Source organism: Seriola dumerili, unplaced genomic scaffold, assembly GCF_002260705.1.
Source record: "Seriola dumerili isolate Sdu_G_001 unplaced genomic scaffold, Sdu_1.0 BDQW01000035.1, whole genome shotgun sequence".
NCBI classification, from domain to species: Eukaryota; Metazoa; Chordata; class Actinopteri; order Carangiformes; family Carangidae; genus Seriola; species Seriola dumerili.
In genome coordinates, this window is record NW_019174290.1 from 197,587 (window position 1) to 217,038 (window position 19,452).

Genomic DNA, 19,452 nt, shown 5'->3' on the forward strand with positions numbered 1-19,452 from the left:
TCTACATAAGGAAGGTAATTTTAAAAATTGTCTAATTTAGTTGTTCATTCAATAATCTCAAACTGTGTCCCATAAGAAACAAGTCGTTGTCGATGTAAAAGGCCATGTAGATCGTTTGTTCCTACACTCTGATTTGACTCATAGCGTTTCCTGAAATGGCACCGATATGGTGGCGGGATGTACGACACAGATAAAGTTTTACAAAATAAAGAACTAGACTGGCACCACCACCAAAATGTAATCAGGTCATCCTTGAGTCCAAGTGGACATTTGTGCCAAATTTGAAGAAATTCCCTCTAGCGGTTACTGAGATATCATGTTCACGAGAATGGGAAAGACGGACGGACGGAAAACCTGGAAACATAATATCTCCGGCCCTGGATGTCGCCGGCGCGGAGGCAGAGAAATGGTACAGCAACATTAGAGAAGAGTTCTGGTGAGTTTTTTGGATAAGGACAAAATCAGGTTAGAAGTAGATGTAAGAATCACCCGACGATATAAAGACAAATTACTCTGAAGAAGTTACTGACTGCAAACTGGGATGTTGTGAATTTTTACTTCAATGGAGAAGTACGGTATTATGAGACAGCAATTCAGCTTCCTCAGTTTTAAACTCGTAATAGTCAACAAGCAGAATGAGTCACAGTAACCAAAGCGAACGCAGCATGAAAGGTCATCTTAGATCACGTCCACGAGCATTCGGTGCAACGGTGAAATCTTGCCGTTTCGTGAGTGGACTGGCTGGTAAGAGCGGCCCACTGTTTACATAATATCCAACTTAATGCAGACGGGTTTAAAACGTTAAAAATGACCACATCCTTTTGTAATGTAATTTGGAGTCAGACCAAACAGCTCAGTGATGGTGGAAGAAATGGGAATTTTCCAAGAAGTGTCGGATTAATGTTCAGTGCTGGGTGAGCATGGGAATGGAGTGAGAGATGGATGCATGGATGGTGTAATGTAAGCAGAGGTCAGGGATTAGGTAAGCAAAGTGAAGGATTTCCAGACGAGAGAGTAATCTAGACGTGTCGATATCCATCCTCTGAGGGGGGGGGGGGGGGGGGGGGGATACCGGGCCAAGGAGATTATCCTGATGGCGATTGCGTAATCTCGGTGTGTGTGCATGTTTGCATGTGTGTGTGTGTGTGTGTGTTATGGCGAGCAGACAGCACAATTAGTCACTCACTCAGTCGAGCCCTCGGGCCACGACCAAACACATACGCACACGTCACATCAGGCATGCAGCTACAGAGCAGCATGCACGGCTTTACACACAGGAACACACGCTGATGAAAGAGCTGCCCAGTTACTTTTTCAACTGTGGTTTGATGGGGAACTTGGATTTTCCCCTTTCTCTCTCTCTCTCCCTCTCTCCTTGCCCCCTTTTTCTTTACTCCATCCCTTTTTTATAGCCTCTTTCCTTCCCTTTCCTTCCCCTCTTCTTCTTTCCTTTCCCTAGTTGCTCCTTCTCCTCTTTCAACTTCTTTTCTTCTTTTTCATCATTCCACGTAATTGTTCCCTCCCTACTTTCACATCCTTTTCTTTCATCCATCCCCCCATCATTTTTCCCTCAGTCTTTCCTTGTAATCTCCCCTCTATTCTTCCCTTCCTCCTCCCTTGTCCATCTTCCTTGGTTCCTCGTTCACTACCTTCTTTGCTGCTCCTTTCCTTTGGTCCTTTGCACCTTGTCTTCCCATCATCGTCTGTATCTGTATCTTTGCCTAGTTCTTTATTCCTTTTACTGGATCCTTCCTTACTTTTGTATCAGCAGCCCTTCCCTCTCCTCTCCCTTTTCTTCTTCCCTCCTTTCCCTCCCCAGTCCTACCATCTCCTGGCTCCTTTTTCCGTCTGTCTTTTTTCAGTCAATCCTTTTCCCTCACCTTCTCTTTGATCATTCCTCAGTTCTTCCATCTCTGTCCTCCCTGTTTCCATAATTCCCAAACCACCTCAGCCGCTATAATCCAATTAAAGGGAATTATCAAATTACACTGCTAAATTTATGATGTCATTCTTCATCATCATCTATTTTCCAGCATCCCTCTTAACCTCTTCTATCCCTCTCTCTTTCACACGATCATAAACTTCTCCGAGGTGATGTCAGTGTATTAGATTCCCTCCTTTTCTTCCATTGTCTCAGTGCTGTAAATCCCCCCATCTGTGTGTGTGTGTGTGTGTGTGTGTGTGTGTGTGTGTTCTATTCAACAGTAGTCCTGCCCATTGTTGCACACTCATCAAAGTGTACCACTGAGCCAACAAGGGATATTTTGGGAGACCCACTGCCTTGAATAATGAATGCAAATTCATGCAAAAAATTAAAATAAAATAATTTTCTTTTTATAAAAACATATGCGCACGATGCGTGACCAATGAAGGTCTGAGCCTGCAGTATAAATAAGGTATTGCTTGGGCCAGGATTCAAACCAGACACTGCACGACTGGCACCTTACCATGGTGAACAAACCCAGCACACCACCTTTTTTGGTGAGTAAAGATGTCCTCTTCTGAAAGGGCCTGCTGCCAAGTTTGACATTAGCATCAACATCTTAATGGTAAATTGCCAGAAATTCAAATTGTTGTATAACAGAAACCAAATTACCCAAAACTTAAAAAGACAACGGGGACAAAAAAGGTCTCCAAATCTCTTACTGGACTAATTAGTACAAATACAATGTGTATTACTTTATACGAGTGTGTTTGTGTAAAGTCGTGTGTACCTGTCTGTTAATCCGTAAACACACACCATACAGCTGCTCCATTGATCTACTTGGGCTCATATGAAGATCAGGATTGCTATTATTATTGGATTTAGAAGATTAGCACACACCTGCATGGCAGGACATTAGAGAGCTCTCAGAACGGTGTGCATGTGTGCCTGTGTTTAAATGTGTGTGTTTGTGTGTGTTGCGCAGTAAACCATCTTGAAAGGAAAGAGAGATGAAAGAAAATTTGGCCATTTGAGCCGCTTTAACTTTCAGCTTCCTGCTATTACTCTCCACCATTGATCAGTTCCTTTGGAGGGACAAAAGAGCAGAAGGGCCAGTGATACTTCATCCCCCCTCTGGTATTGTTTATGGATTTATCTGTACAGAAAGAGAGAGAGAGAGAGAGAGAGAGAGAGAGAGGACAGATCTGTGGCTCTTTGGTGTGAAGTCTCCGTAAGTTCAGAGGAAGTCGTCTCGTGTAAACAGGAAACAGTAAGGACAGTGGATGTGACAGCAACAGGGAGAACTGAAGTCAAACCAACGTCAAGCACGGACTCACACTCGTCCAAACTGAAAACACGACATTTAGGTTTTGAAGTTTTAAATATGAATTCTTCACCATTTTTTTGTATAAAGAAATATAAACGAAAATAATACCTTACGGTGCGCAGAATTTTCCATTTTTCAAAAGAGGATAAAATGGTTAATCTCTGGAGGGTGTTGCCATGGCAGTGTTTGACTGACATCTGAGGACCATTGTTGCTAGAAGATGAGCGGCAGTTTTAATGTCATACAGCCTACAACTGTCAATACAGAACATTTCAATAAACATACACAGCTCTTTTTAGTGATTTTACTGTGTTTTTAGATCTGTCCCTTTACAACATTAAACCTGTGATAACTGATTTTTTTGGGTCTCTTGTGGGACCTTCACTTAATCCCTACGAGACCCCTGTCACGTTGCTTTCACGTTGTCATTTGCTGGATTATTATTAAAAACTATCAATAGGAGGTGCTTTAAACATTTGGGGGTCCATCTTATTTCACTCAGAAAGTGGATGCTAGTTAGTGAAGCTAGCTAGCTAGCTTTAGCACTGATTCCTGCTCGTCTTTATTTTCGGTTCATTTCATTCCAACACCTGCGGAGTCACCTGCCACTCACGCACTCACTGTTATGCTCATCCTGCATTATAGAGAGGGGGGTTGTAACTCGTATGCTGTATCCTGTCTCCGTTCATATGTGTGTTAAATGTGTATTTTTAAACATGATGTTGATGTGAAGTGCTTTGTAACCTGTGTTAAAAAAAGGTGCCATATTAATAAAGTTTTACTCACTTACAAAGCAACCGACGTGTGTAAGAGAGAAATGTACAGAGAGACCAAATCAGGTTTAGTTACGTAGTTCATTCATTTTTCTTTCTGTGTCCTATTCATTTGGTGCATCTGTACAATACATCAAACACCAAAAATACAACTAGACATAGAAAACTCAAGCTATCAGCACTCTTTACATTATATATAGTTCTGATAAAATACTAAATTTTAAATATATTGCGCACCAAGTAACAGATGAAAGAAATAAATGCAAACACACTCACACTGACACACCCCTCTGCAGGATTGACATTTATAAGGTGTATATAGTTTCTGGCATGTGTACACACACATGAAGCAGCACGCACGGTGAAGTATTAATATCAAAGAATGCAGGAAGTCCCCTGAATCAGATAGTGTTTGTGGAGAAAGAATGGAAACCCAATGCCCTCATTACCTTATCATATACTGTAGAAACAGGTTGGTTGTCACAATGTGTGTGTGTGTGTGTGTGTGTGTGTGTGTGTGTGTGTGTGTGTGTGTGTGTTGCCTGGTTAGACTTTAAGTGAAGGTGCATTCCAGAAATAGTTGTACCTCACAGTCATTTCTCCTGCAGTCTCTCTCTCTCTCTCTCTCTCTCTCTCTCTCTCTCTCTTCATTTCAACCTTTCCTTCCTCCATCCCCTCTTACTTCTTCATTAAACCCCTCACCTGCCCTCCACTTCTGCCCCATTTTTTTTCTTCCCTTTCTTTCTAGGAATTATAAGACTTCTGATTATTGTGACAGTGTGTAGTGGAAACCATATGCATCCAAGTTCATTTATTCATTCATTTATCAGCTATACAGCTTATCCATTTAGGGTCGTGGGAGGGGCCAGAGCCAATCCTAGTTATATCCCCGTACGAGGATTTAAATTTTCCGGCCATTACACTTTATCAAACTCTTTAAAAAGACATTGAATATCTCAAAAACGCATTTTAACCAATCCAAATACAAGGTTGTTTGTCTTAATTTTAGAAAAGTTAAAATTTAAAAGTATATGATGACAGTTGTTTTGTCCAATAGCAATATGGATGAAATCATTATGCTGTGAGTGAGGGTCCATGATTGGTACACATCAAAATGAGGCAAAATCACATATAAAATAATCAAACAGTTGTTGAGAGCAATGAACTGTGATCCACTGTCATGCATCAGGTGAAACCAAACCTACTGGCTGACTTACCTCAGTCTGGGGTCACATATCAAGACATTTGAGACACACCCAAGTCCAATCTCAAGTCCTTTCCCTCAAGTCCAAATCAGGCAAACCAAGATGCAGGTCTTCAGGTCTGAAATGATAAACTGATATTTAAAATGTCTGCCTGCTGCTGTGTTCTTTCATGCCTCCCTGATCCGACCCTTTCTCTTAAGCACGATATCTCAGAAAACACCTTGACCGAGCCCAAAGGTCAAGGTCAGTGTGACATCACAAAACACTTTTAAGCCATTCCCTCAAGACTTAAGACTGAAATTACGACAACATTTAACAGAAAAGGTTAATATTTTATATGATTCAGGATAAATAGGATGTAACCTGAAACTAATCTGAGTGGCGGAGGCATACAATCGCAAGGTGGTAACTTACTGGAATTTTACTTTACCAGGAACAAACTTTATACATAAATGCAACAAATCCAATCTTTAATTAGTCTGGTCTCCACCACAAGTCTCAGGTCCAGAGCTGTTGCAGGCATCAGCAGTACAGTACAAATATTTGGTGCACCAGGTTACTGCAGGGTCACACAGAGGACTTAAGAGTGAGAGAGATGTTCAAAGATTATGGTCAGTTGCTTCTGGACAAACAGAAAATTTGATTTTTCAGCGTAAAAAGATCGTTTCATAGACAACCTACTTTAGCAGCTTTTCAGTATTCACCTGTTTACCCAGTCTGAACTACATTCAAGACCATGACCCTGACCATACAGGGTCATACACACCCTTAAACACAAACCAAAGTAGGGTGTAATGTGTGTGTGTGAATGGATGAATTTGTCCTCAGAGGTGAATGTTCCTCCTCTACTGACGCATTTCCACTGCTCCACATATCCGTACAGACTTTTCTTAGCAGCTCTGTAAAAACCACAACTGTGCAAATTTACACAGACAAACCACCAAAATGTCCCCAGATGGCAAAATTTAGGGAAGTTGCTTTCCTTCGAGCGTGTGTGATATGTGTATTTGTGTCTGGTGTACGTGCATCCTGAGTCACGATTTTGTGCGCACACACACACACACACACACACATGCGTGTACGCTTATCATTCGCACCGGCGTGTTGCTTTTTCTGAGACACTTATGACGCTTTGTTCCAAAATTAAGAACTGGAGTCCGAGTTTGTTTTTGTCTGTTTGCCCTCATGTTGGGAAAATAACCTCGGCTGGAAAGAGCTGCGGTCGCTCTTCACTGAAAGTTGTTCATCTCGAAATAAAAAGGTCAACTGCTGGAGTCGGGAGAGATGGGAGACACAGGTGCAGGATGGTTTTGAGTCATTTCAGATCTGTCAGCCCTGCAGCTTTTTCTTTTTGATTTTGAAGCTGTGCTCCGGTTGAGAGTGAGGAGGGGAAAGAAACTCAGTTGCAGCAGGCCTCTGTTACAGAGATTACACCTGTGACATTTAAGTTGCACTACAGTCTCTCGTCCTTTGAACATGTTTGGTAAGATGTTCTCCAGGAAATTAGTATAATCTAAACATGCGAATTGAATTTCCAAAATGCATCTTTGCACTAACGTTTAGTTCTGTGAACTTATGACCAAAGTTAATATGAACTAATAGTTAAAATGTGCTTTTTAAAACTGGTTTTTAGTTGCACATTGACTTTATCTAATTAACTTGAAAAAGGTGGAACCACATTCTTTCAAAAGTGGCTTTATTTTTCTAAATCTATTTTTTTTTTTTGCTGCCTTGTGTATCGTCCAGTCCATATTTTGGTGTCTCAAACCACAGCAGGGGTGGGGGGCAAAGAGGTGGAGGGCCTGAAGGAGGTGCTTCCCTGTTTCAAGGCCATTATTTGTTTTTACAATGGAAAATCCTGCCGAAGCTTCGCTGCACTAATTTGCAGACAAGGTAGGCCAACACTGCTCCACGCTGAAATGAACGTCTCATTCATTACTTCTTCAGTTTTTCTCCTTTATACTCTTAATAGATCACTTGAAAGATGGAGGCGAAAGACAGGGACCCTCATTCACTCTGTCTTCCTATAAGCTTCTGTCAGCAACACAGTGAACATGTTTTGAAAGTGCATGAAGGGGCTGTTTGATGTATGACACAAGACCTTATAGGAAACCTATGGAAAACACTTGGTGGCCTGGTTGTGAAAGGATCACAGGGCGATGAACAACGGGAGGATTGAGTGTGGCTGAAAGAGGAGGAGGAAGAGGAAGAGAAAAAAAGGGAGTGAGGAAGATGAGTAGGAGGAGTGTGCAGGGCTCCCAGCCCCAAAGGGCAATCCTCATGAAGCTTCAGAAGTCTTGGAGGAAAAAGAAATAGAAGACTTTTTTCTTATTGGAAGGTAGAGGAAGGCGACCCTCCTACAGCGATACAAGTGGAAATTCCCACCAATTCAACAAACCACACTTCAGATCAAAGTGTGTGTGTGTGTGCATGTGTGTGTGAAGACAGTGCTACACCTGTGAACAGAGCCACCCGCACCTTAAGAGGTGAGGAAAAGAGTAGCTTAAAGGTGCGGAGGAATGCAGGCATTAAAAACTGCTGAGAAATACGCCACTGTAATGTTGCAGCGTAGCTTACCAGACCCAAACACTGTTTGTTTTAATGGTAATAGTTCACATGTACACTACTGTTACAACAGGCTGTAGTTCAGTGCTCATGCAGGACAGTAACAGGACTGCAAATTTTAGCATGGTATTGCATAACATCATATCCCCCTGTATGCTTTATATGGTGTTGTATCATATCATGTTGTACTGAATTATACCATATTATATCTTACTGTGTTATATGGGTTTGTATTGTGCAATTAGATCCTGGCTGTCAGAAAACTCCCTCCATAAATCAGGATTATTGGCCTAAGGAATATTCATCCACTTTGTCGAATATCACTCTCAGCCTGCATGACAACGTTATTTCAAATTCAACCATTAGAAATCTTGGTGTCACCTCATTCTTATTCATGTATTATAATTATCCCAGCTGCAAAAACTTTTATGAAAATCCAAAGATGTGGGAGGATATAACCTTGATGCTGTCCTCACTTCTCTCTATTTCCTCTAACTCAGACTTCAAACAAAGCATAAAACTCTTCATGATTACCTCTGGACCAGGCATTCTGTAACGCTTGAGACCTTATATTCCCCAATAATGTGCTCAGCTCGCAGGATACAGGCTCATCTCAACATACCAAAGATTATTTAGCAATTAATTGGAGGCAGAGCATTTTCATCCCGCTTTACACTGTATTTATTTGCAACTCATTGTATAAAATCAACCATGTATGGTTTGGTATGGTATAACTTTGCGTCACAACATACAATATTCATCATATATTGCACCACATTGCATTTCAAACCTATGGGAGGTGAATTTTTGATGCTGATTAATAAACATACTGACTATGAAAGTAGCTTCGATCACTGAATACCTCTTATTCAGGTACTTCTTAATCCAAACTGGGCCAATGTACATGAGGGGGTATAGCTCAGTGGTAGAGCATTTGACTGCAGATCAAGAGGTCCCCAGTTCAACTCTGGGTGCCCCCTACATTAGGAGTATAAGCACCAGACCTTTAAATTTAAATGTATGAACTACACTTCTTCCCTACCCTCATAGTGCAAAACTTCATTGCATGTGGTACAGATGTTCATGTTCTCAGACCTTCGGTTGCCACTGTATGTACAGTAATTAAGTCAAATCTGGCCAGAAGTGTTTAGGACCATGTTGAAGTTGATCAGTTAAAAAATCAAAATTGAAACAGTTTTTCTGTCATCGTAGTTTTGATGCTTCTTTTGCATGATGAGGCACCACATTTGACTGCAGATCAAGCGTTCACCTCATCAAATCTCAATATCCCTCTAGTGTGGTGGAGATTTTGGGTTGATTTAGCTTCGTCAAAAAAGTAGCTTTCATCTCTAGATAGCTCTAAACTAAAGTGGTTCATGTGAGGGGGTATAGCTCAGTGGTAGAGCATTTGACTGCAGATCAAGAGGTCCCCAGTTCAACTCTGGGTGCCCCCTACATTGAGTGTAGGCACCAGACCTTTAAATTTACGGGCCCAAACCCAACAAATGAGCCGTATCAGTCTATTACTTTAAAGCTGGGACTCGGACCCGTGTGGAACTGACAAATGTTGGACCTGACCACAGATGGTCGACACAGACCTGATCTGAACCGATTTCACAGCTAATTGCTGTGAACAAGTTAATGTTCATTTATGAGTTATCAAAACAAAACTTCTGTCTCACCTAATAAACTTAGTAGCCTTCTCTCCTGTGCCTGGTCGTGGTGCATATAATCCATCCTCCTCGCCAAGAAAGTTGGTAAAGTACATCCATGGTCAGAGCTGTCTGATGACGGCCAGGTCTCCTGAAAAACAGTTTGTCTGTCATCGTAGTTTTGATGCCTCTTTTGCATGAGGGGAATAACTCAGCGGTACCACATTGGACGGCAGATTGAGAAATCCCCAGGTCAAATCTGGGTGGTCCCTAGTGTCGCTAAAATTTTAGGTAGAGTAGTAGCTTTCATCTCTACATAGCTCTTAAAATTGAATATTCAGCATGAGGGGGTATAGCTCAGTGGTAGAGCATTTGACTGCAGATCAAGAGGTCCCCAGTTCAAATCTGGGTGCCCCCTACATTGGCAATAGTTTCCACTTTGCCTTCAAGTAGAGTTTTGGTGAAATGTATGAACTAGAGATCTTAATGGATCCATATGGGCCTGATCCCACAATGTCCTGGAAATGTACTTCCTAGAAGCAGACCAAAGTACTACTTTTAAGCTGGACTTGTACCTACGCAGATGCAAGAAATGCCAGACCCAGCTCAACATCAATGATGGATAAGCATTTGATGCATCTTCATAACATTTGGTACACATGTTCATGTTCTCAGACCTTCGGTTGCCACTGTATGTACAGTAATTAAGTCAAATCTGGCCAGAAGTGTTTAGGACCATGTTGAAGTTGATCAGTTATAAAATGAAAATTGAAACAGTTTTTCTGTCTTCGTCGTTTTGCTGTTTCTTTTGTGTGAGGAGAATAACTCAGTGGCACCACATTTGACTGCAGATCAAGTGTTCACCTAGTCAAATATCAATATCCCTCTAGTGTGGTGGAGATTTTGGGTGATTTAGCTTCGTCAAAAAAGTAGCTTTCATCTCTACATAGCTCTTAACTGTAGTGGTTCATGTGAGGGGGTATAGCTCAGTGGTAGAGCATTTGGCTGCAGATCAAGAGGTCCCCAGTTCATCTCTGGGTGCCCCCTACACAGAGTGTAGACCCCAGACCTTTAAATTTACGGGCCCTAACCCAACAAATGAGCCGTATCAGTCTATTACTTTAAAGCTGGGACCCGGACCTGTGTGGAACTGACAAATGTTGGACCTGACCACAGATGGACGACACAGACCTGATCTGAACCGATTTCACAGCTAACTGCAAAGTTAACATTCATTTACGAGTTATCAAAACAAAACTTCTGTCTCACCCTCTCTACATTGCTCTAAAATGGATTGGTTCATGTGAGGGGGTATAGCTCAGTGGTAGAGCATTTGACTGCAGATCAAGAGGTCCCCAGTTCAAATCTGGGTGCCCCCTACACTGGGAGTATAAGCACCAGACCTATAAATTTAAGGTAAAATGTATAAACTACAGGTCTCCATACACCGTACTCAACACATGTACTCCCTTGAAGGCTTAAACTGAATCAGACAAGTCTATCACTTTAAAGCTGGGACTGGGACCCATGCAGAACTGACGAATGTCAGACCTGACCACGGCTGGGAGACACAGACCCAATCAGCACCAATTTCACAGCTGATATTTATTAGCATGTTAACGTTAATTTACATTATCAAAGTTAAGTTCTAAGTTATCAAAACATAACTTGTGTCTTACTTAATAAAGTTAGTAGCCTTATCTCCTGTGCCTGGTTGTGGTGCATATAATCCATCCTCCTCGCCAAGAAAGGTGTTAAAGTACATCTATGATTAGAGCTGTCTGATGACGGCCAGGTCTCCTGAAAAACAGTTTGTCTGTCATCGTAGTTTTGATCCTTGAGGGGAATAACTCAGCAGTAGAGCATTTGACTGCAGATCAATAAATCCCCAGGTCAAATTTGGATGGTCCCTAGTGTCATTTAAAGTTTTGGTAGAGTAGTAGCTTTCATCTCTACATAGCTCTTAACATGGATTAGAGACAGGGGGTATAGCTCAGTGGTAGAGCATTTGACTGCAGATCAAGAGGTCCCCAGTTCAACTCTGGGTGCCCCCTACATTGGGAGTGTAGGCATGAAATGTTTTAATTTAACATTAACAAACAGGACCTGACCTGTCTCAGGTCCCAGGGTCCGGATGGACCCCTAAAAATCTCTAGTGTGAACTGTAACTAACAGGAGAGTCTGTAATAAGCTGCACTGACTGCACTGTTAAGAGTTGATTTCATAGTAACCAGCTGTCAGCAGCTGCCGTTTTCCCATAAAGGAAAAAAACAGAAACCTTTTACAGCCACCTATCAAGCTTGTATGGGCTGTAACTGGTTGATACTTAAAATAAATGGGTAGAGTATTACTTCAACTAGTACTACTACTAGTAGAGTTTGTTTCTCAGCTCAACATTATGCCTGTACAGTATATCCACTTTTTTGTGAAACCAAAGAGGCTTGAGGTCCATAGGCAACATAAAAGCAATTGAACCAAAGAAGAAAGAGAGGGGGCACCCAGATTTGAACTGGGGACCTCTTGATCTGCAGTCAAATGCTCTACCACTGAGCTATACCCCCTGTCTATAGTCCAGGGTAAGAGCTATGTAGAGATGAAAGCTGCTTTTTTGACGAAGATAAATTAACCCAAAATGTGCACCACACTAGAGGGATATTGAGACTTGACGAGGGGAACACTTGATCTGCAGTCAAATGTGCTGCCACTGAGTTATTCTCCTAACGCAAAGGAAATGGCAAAACTATAATGACAGAAAAACTGTTTCAATTTTCATTTTATAACTGATCAACTTCAACATGGTCCTAAACACTTCTGGCCAGATTTGACTTAATTACTGTACATACAGTGGCAAACAAAGGTCTGAGAACACGAACATCTGTACCAAATGCAATGAAGTTTTGCACTATGAGGGTAGGGAAGAACTGTAGTTCATACATTTAAATTTAAAGGTCTGGTGCTTATACTCCCAATGTAGGGGGCACCCAGAGTTGAACTGGGGACCTCTTGATCTGCAGTCAAATGCTCTACCACTGAGCTATACCCCCTGTCTTTTATGCAGGTTAAGAGCTACGTAGAGATTAAAGCTACTACTCTACCAAAACTTTAAATGACACTTGACCTATAGTCCAATGTGGTACCACTGAGTTTTTCCCCTCATGCAAAAGAAGCATCAAAACTATGATGACAGACAAACTGTTTCAATTTTCAGGAGACCTGGCCGTCAACAGAGAGCACTGATCACGGAGGCATGACACAAGTTTTGTTTTCATAACTGACAAATTAACGTTAACTTGTTAATAACAATCAGCTGTGAGACTGGTGCAGATCGGGGTCGGTGTCTCTCAGCCGTGGTCAGGTCTGACATCTGTCAGTTCTGCATGGGTCCAGGTCCCAGCTTTAAAGTGACAGACTGGCCTGATTAAGTTTGAGCCTTCGAGGGAGTACATGCGTTGGGTTCAGGCCTGAATTTTCGGATGGGTGAAGACCTGTAGTTTTTATTTTTTAATTTTACCATAATTTCTCAATGTAGGGGGCACCCAGAGTTGAACTGGGGACCTCTTGATCTGCAGTCAAATGCTCTACCACTGAGCTATACCCCCTCACATGAACTGTTCCAGTTTAGAGCTATGTAGAGATGAAAGCTACTTTTTTGACAAAGCTAAATCAACCCAAAATCTCCACCACACTAGGCGGATATCGATATTTGACTAGGTGAACACTTGATCTGCAGTCAAATGTGGTGCCACTGAGTTATTCTCCTCACGCAAAAGAAATGGCAAAACTATAATGACAGTAAAACAGTTTCAATTTTCATTTTACTACTGATAAATATCAACATTTTCCTAAACACTTCTGACCAGATTTGACTTAATTACTGTACATACAGTGGAGTCCGAAGGTCTGAGAACATGAACATGAACATTTGTACCAAATGTTATGAAAATCCATCAAATGTGTATCCATCATTGATGTTGAGGTATTTCTCTGGTAAGGGAAAAGTATCACTTGCTGGTGGCACTTAGAAGAAAAGTCAGGGGATCAATAAAGTCAATAGACTTCATTATATAACAATGAAAATGGGGATAGCTGGTGTGTGAAGATTAGCACAGTAGCTCATTAGTCCAGCACAGTGGAAACATCAGTGAACAAATTAAATGGGCACTGGTGTCCACTGATTGCCCTGAGAGCAGTTTGGCGACAGAGCAGACTGTGATTTGTTTCAGAAACAGCATGAGTGTTTTGGTTGTCATAAGGAGCAGGAAGAGAGAAATAAGACTGCACATTAGACAAGCTATCATCACTGGACGTTTTAGGCTGGACTCCAGTTAAAACCTGTCATCTCATGGTTGTTCTGAGTCCATTGACATTGGGGAAGGAAGCTGAAGTGGAATATACGTGTGGGATGATGAGAGGAAAAGCAGGATGAAAAGAGGGGGGAAGCAAGCAGCAAGTGGTGCCGAAGAGGAAGAGGATGGAGAGGCCGAGGAAGAGTACAGGAAAATAATAAACAAAGGTAGTGAAGGAGGATGATGGTGGTGGTGACGTGAACCCGCACTGCTCAGCCTCCTGTGCTGGAAACTGTACGTACTCATGCTGCAGTCAGGTGCTGTGGATAAAATCGTCCTTTAAATGGCACATATAAGTCAATACGGATCAAGCAGATGTTGTCCAGTCACGCTGTCATGTGTTCATAACTAATCAAGTCATGCAACATGTCCATATAAAGCCAAAACAACTGCATCCGCTGTTGCTACAGTAATAAGGAAAAAACGTCTGCTGCTATTCTTCCTGTTTTTTCCCCATGGCCAAGAGGTCCAGTCACCACATGACCTGGCCATGGGGGAAACCAGGCACAAACACATTGAGAATATACCAGTGCTTTGTCATGTCACATTAGCTTAGGTACCGTACATGAGGTCTAGATGTCTCCAGCTATTCTGGGTTACAAGGCATGGTTGACGGGTTCCATCCCTGAGGCTCTTTGCTCTTTTGCAATTGTAGATTACAGTGTATCAAAACACACAAATTCATGTTTTCATGTGAAATGTCAAAAACAATATGTGTCTGTATTATGTGATGTTTTTCTTACATGTTAAATGTCCAAATATCACCTATGTTTTTATGTGAAACTGTGACATTTAAATGTTGTTTAAAAAGTGATGTTAAATGTTCATTTTACACGTCTTACATTTCATTGTCCAGCAGGTCTAGCGAACTGGAGTCCCTCACACCGGCTGTCTCATGAAACCAGCTCGTTCAATTTATCTGGACTCACCAATTCACGTTATTCTTTTTTATCATTTTGTGTCCACTGGGTGTGACTCCATCATAACTAGTGGTTGTTGCATATAAGTACATTTACTCAAATACCACAGTTCATTTGAGTATTTCCATTTCATGCTACTTTAAACCTCTCTACTACAATACAGAGGGAAATATTAAACTTTTTACCCCACTACATTATGACACCTATAGTTATCAGTTTATAAATTTATATAATGATCTTATAATATAGATTCGACAACATTTTACAACAGTGAAATGCTATTTACACAATAATGCACTAGTAATGATAATCAAATGATGTAATGATAATATAATACTCGAAGAGAGGCATTTTTCTCATGCTTTTACTTTTGATACTTTAAATACATTTTGCTTATTATATTATATTGTATTATATAAACACTATGGTAATGCCAATTTTACATAAGTAAAGGATTTCACAAATATCTTTTAAATGTTGTTTTTTAGAGCTTAATGCATAAATAAAGAAGCTTTTATAATAATGGCACCTGCATTACCACATAATTATAATGTAGTTTTTCCAAAATTATGAATAAATGAATAAATAAAACTGAATATATGCTCACTCATACATGGATGGATGATGTGTAATAGATAATGCATGCATGTCTAAGGATGTATGTAGCCTGAAATGAACACAAAGTGATTAGTTCCTTTTAGTTTCAACACTGAAACGACTGGCTGTTGATAGGTAAATTATACAATAAGTGTCTTGTAGTATCATGTAAAGCTGACTGTGGTCGTGTGGTGAGGCTCAGAGGCGTGACTGTGCGTGAGCCTGCGGTGACCGTCTGGATGTGGGGTTGTATCTGTAACTCGGCGTGTACCCTCAGTCTGCTCTTCTTGTATGAATAAAAGGTGGTCCTCCGTGTTCAACACTCCTGAACCTGGTGACAGCCATGTTCCACAGCTGCTCCACGCTCGCTGCCTCATTGTGCTGTTTGTATATTTAGCTGCTCTGTTCCACTTCCTCTGCTGTTTACGTTGGGAAAACACACAACAATACAGTCGTGATTCTGCCCTTCCTCCCTCCCTCTCTCTCCCTCTCCTTTCCTCTCAGCACCCCCCCCCCCCTTTTTCCTCCCTCACGCCTTCCCCTCTTGACTCAGTGCTCCCTCATTTGCTTTCCATCTCATCAAAGCTTTCTTTGAGAAACAAACTGTGAGGTGATTCACAGAGCCACGACAATGCCAATGGGAGGCCATGTTTTTCCGGGCCACACATAAAATTTGATGAACACCAGTTCCAATACAATATGACGCCGAAAATGGAATATGAGCGTGTAAAATCTAAATCAAGACCTGGGAGGGAAACTACCACATATTATTCATACTCACAGTTTGGCAAAGTTTCTTGCTTGTACTTTACTATTGTTGGTTCCAGACTGATTATTCTATTGTGTACCTCAGGGTGCAGTACAACTAATTTTTCCAATGATCACATTAGCTGTTTTGATTCCAAAATGTAGGTTGATAAAACTTGCTGATGCACAGGTTAAACATCACATGAACTCTTCAGAACAGCCCATATGGGATTAATCAGACCCCTATGAGGGATATAGTTGAAGTAAAACGTCTTTGATCCATGTTTACCAAGCTTATACTTATATAACTTTATGGGGTACATTATTAATACATAGATACGTAATTATTGATGTCTCGCCTCGAAGAAATCAGTCAGTCTCACACTTTGCTGATATGATGATGATGATAATAATGTTCCTCCCAGGGCTACAGCTGCAGAATTTAATTGTCCTTGCCTGGCTACTCATTTCATCATACAATTACGTTTTCCTCATGAATTTATTACCCTTTCACTGTAAAGGCCAGCTGTATCTCAGACACCGGCTGTTCAGTGTTTGTGTCTCCAAACAGTGAATCGGCGGGGGTGTCTGCATTTTGCAGCTGGTAATCGTCAAAGAATTTCATCAGTGTAGTGTCTTGTGTTCGTCTAAATGCTGTTTCAGACTCCCAACAAGAATACGCGAATACAAAAAAGGTTCAATTGCAATCCGAACCAAAATCATTTCCCTGTGACTGTGATCTGCAAATGATGGAGAGGCAGCCTCCAAATGCCTTACTGGTGGAAATAATATTATTTGGAAATTGCAGGAAGATCGTGACGGACAATTTCTTTTTTTTGTTGCACAAATGTGTCAGTCTTTTAATGACTACATCAACAAAAAAAAAATGGCATTGCCCACAACCAAGACAAGAGTAAATAGTTATTCACCCCGTAAAAGCTTCTCACTTCAGCTATTTGCAAGTTTTGCTATTGCTACATAGCCAATGTTAGCATTAACAGCTGTTTACTTACCAGTCTAGAAGAAACATTGTGAGTTCAGCATCAAACTTCAATCCTTTACTCACCAACAGCTGGCTGGAAAGCAACACCAATGTTAACTCTTCTACCACATCTTTTCTTCTACTGAAGTTAGCACGCTAACCAGCTAGCCCCGGCCCGACTCCTCACTTTCCAATAGCGACTCACTGTAGGCTTCATCTGCCCTGAAGACGTGGCGCTGCTCAGGGGACGTACTGTAACCTCTTGTATTATAAAGACAACAACAGCCGAAGCTCTTGTCAAGCAACAATCACCACGAGACCATGTCACCCTGTCCACAGAGCTAACACAGAAAGACACACAGAATAACGGTGTGTAGAGAACATACAGCACAGTTATGGTGAATTATGTCACTAGAGTCTGCTACAACACATCACATGAAGCAGTATCAAAGCAATGCAATGTAAATACAGCATATGAATGGATGTTAATGGCCATTGGTAATTCAGACAATCCACTGTTGATGCTCAGCTTACTCTACCCAGTCATGGAGCCAGACAATTTGGACGCCACTTCGAGGGGGAGCATAATATAAACTGTCATTCCAGTCATTCGGTAAACAGTAACTCACAACAACTGCATTCACCACCTCCACAGGAACAAGAGCTAGATGTCAAGGGAAATTATTAATGGGTTCTTTCATTACATTTGATTGGTCTATGTTATAATATGGTTTTTAAGATAATCGGGATAAGAAATGTCAAAATAAAGGTTTTTATGAAAAACAAATAATATGATTGTCTGAAAACATTATTTAGTAGTAGTAAAAGTTATAAATCATATATTAGACTATGTTTTTATTATTTATTTTACATCACTGGCCTCATTATATTGTATGTCCTACTTGTTGGTGCAAACAAAGTAGAATTTTAAAATAACTGTTTCTCTGTCAAAGTGGTAAATAAACCAAGCAGCCAACCAGAGATTTTCTGCTATTGATCCTGTGGGATTTATTGGAGATAATCTTTGCTGGAAGATTCAGTCCAGATCTAATACAGACTGGCTAGACACCAGCAGAATGAGTTGTAGATGTTGCGCGTTGAGTCTGTGACCCAAGTTTGAACCCTGGTGCGAGAGCAGCGGCTGTTTGCCTCATCCTGCGACAGGCTGCGGTGACAGAGGAAGTTGGCAAGGGGACAGGAGGAAAAGAAATTCAGTCTATTAATTAGATCAGGATATTGGACAGGAAGTTAATTAACACTCTCACACAGAAGCACACGCACAGTGAGGTTTAAAAAGGGAAGTAGCGTAGTGAGAGGAAAGAAGAGTGAAAAGAGAGGAGACAAAAAAAAGAAAGACTGGTGAGACGCAGCCCACAGAGGATCTGAAACAGACAGATACTCCGACTTTAACTCACCCAACATGGGCCACTCCTCTTTTTAACTAAACGTGACTGTCTGATTACTTTAATTACTTCTGTACTGGCTGTCTAGTCAGGGGAAAATTGTTTGGATTCTGCATCACATTAAAACCATTATCTTTGCTCTTCATCTTGACACACTAACTAAGTCAGTAAATCTGTCTGAACACACACGCTGGGCCAAATTCAAAGAGACACACAGTCAGACGCAGGAAGACGAACACACGCATTTGTCCATCCTTGCTTATTGAAGGCCCAGGTCTTGGTTAAAGAGGAAAAACACCAAACATTTTGAATGACTTTCAAAACCAGAAGTGCCAGGTGCAGCTGGGTTTGATTACAGGTCAGAGCACTGGATTTCCTGAAGCCAAAGTAAAACTCAACAATAGACAGTTGAGTTCCTCCTCTGGAGGTTTGGTAAATGTTTTCTTAAAGCTCCTGTTGAAGCCACACGCGAATGTCCGTGAGTCATCCAAAGCAAAGCTACGGCTCTTCTAAAAGCTTTTAAAGGGGAGCTTGCCTGGTGACGTCATCAGGGGTTTGGCACAGATAGTATACATTTACATTTTTAAATAAATACTGGTTTACTGAACAGGTGGCATCAAGTTTAAACAATGTGGGTGTTTACTTGGTAATAGGGTTGCCACCTTTGATGTGTGAAAAACCAGGACAGTAATTTTTTTAAATTTATTTATTTTTTCTGGCTGAATTCACAGTTGCTAGGTAATAAGGTAAACTTTTGTATCTCTGCTACCAATCAAATAAAAGTGTGGAATGCGGCCATTGGCCAATCGTCAGTGTTGTAGATGCTTTCATACGTTTACAGACACCGGATTGAATATAACCAGGAAGAAAACAGAAAAGAAGTAAAAGGAAACAAATGAGGTTTTATTTGAAATAATGAAATTCAAAATTAGAAGTGCTGGTACTATACAATACTGGTTTGCTGGAATTTCCCTTTGAATAGTTATTGGACAACAATACAGTCTGTTGGCA

General features: G+C 41.1%; 9 non-coding genes across 9 annotated transcripts; 6 read left to right on the forward strand and 3 right to left on the reverse strand.

The window, feature by feature from the left end:
- The first annotated feature begins 8,702 nt into the window (after nucleotides 1-8,702).
- Nucleotides 8,703-8,774, forward strand: trnac-gca. The gene has a single exon. It is a non-coding gene; the product is annotated as a tRNA-Cys (tRNA).
- Nucleotides 8,775-9,176: 402 nt separating this feature from the next.
- On the forward strand, nucleotides 9,177-9,248 carry trnac-gca. The gene has a single exon. It is a non-coding gene; the product is annotated as a tRNA-Cys (tRNA).
- Nucleotides 9,249-9,792: 544 nt separating this feature from the next.
- On the forward strand, nucleotides 9,793-9,864 carry trnac-gca. Its single transcript has one exon. It is a non-coding gene; the product is annotated as a tRNA-Cys (tRNA).
- Nucleotides 9,865-10,421: 557 nt separating this feature from the next.
- trnac-gca lies at nucleotides 10,422-10,493 on the forward strand. The gene has a single exon. It is a non-coding gene; the product is annotated as a tRNA-Cys (tRNA).
- Nucleotides 10,494-10,753: 260 nt separating this feature from the next.
- Nucleotides 10,754-10,825, forward strand: trnac-gca. The gene has a single exon. It is a non-coding gene; the product is annotated as a tRNA-Cys (tRNA).
- A 603-nt stretch (nucleotides 10,826-11,428) lies between these two features.
- On the forward strand, nucleotides 11,429-11,500 carry trnac-gca. The gene has a single exon. It is a non-coding gene; the product is annotated as a tRNA-Cys (tRNA).
- A 435-nt stretch (nucleotides 11,501-11,935) lies between these two features.
- Nucleotides 11,936-12,007, reverse strand: trnac-gca. Its single transcript has one exon. It is a non-coding gene; the product is annotated as a tRNA-Cys (tRNA).
- Nucleotides 12,008-12,418: 411 nt separating this feature from the next.
- On the reverse strand, nucleotides 12,419-12,490 carry trnac-gca. Its single transcript has one exon. It is a non-coding gene; the product is annotated as a tRNA-Cys (tRNA).
- A 483-nt stretch (nucleotides 12,491-12,973) lies between these two features.
- Nucleotides 12,974-13,045, reverse strand: trnac-gca. The gene has a single exon. It is a non-coding gene; the product is annotated as a tRNA-Cys (tRNA).
- Between the last annotated feature and the right edge of the window lie 6,407 nt (nucleotides 13,046-19,452).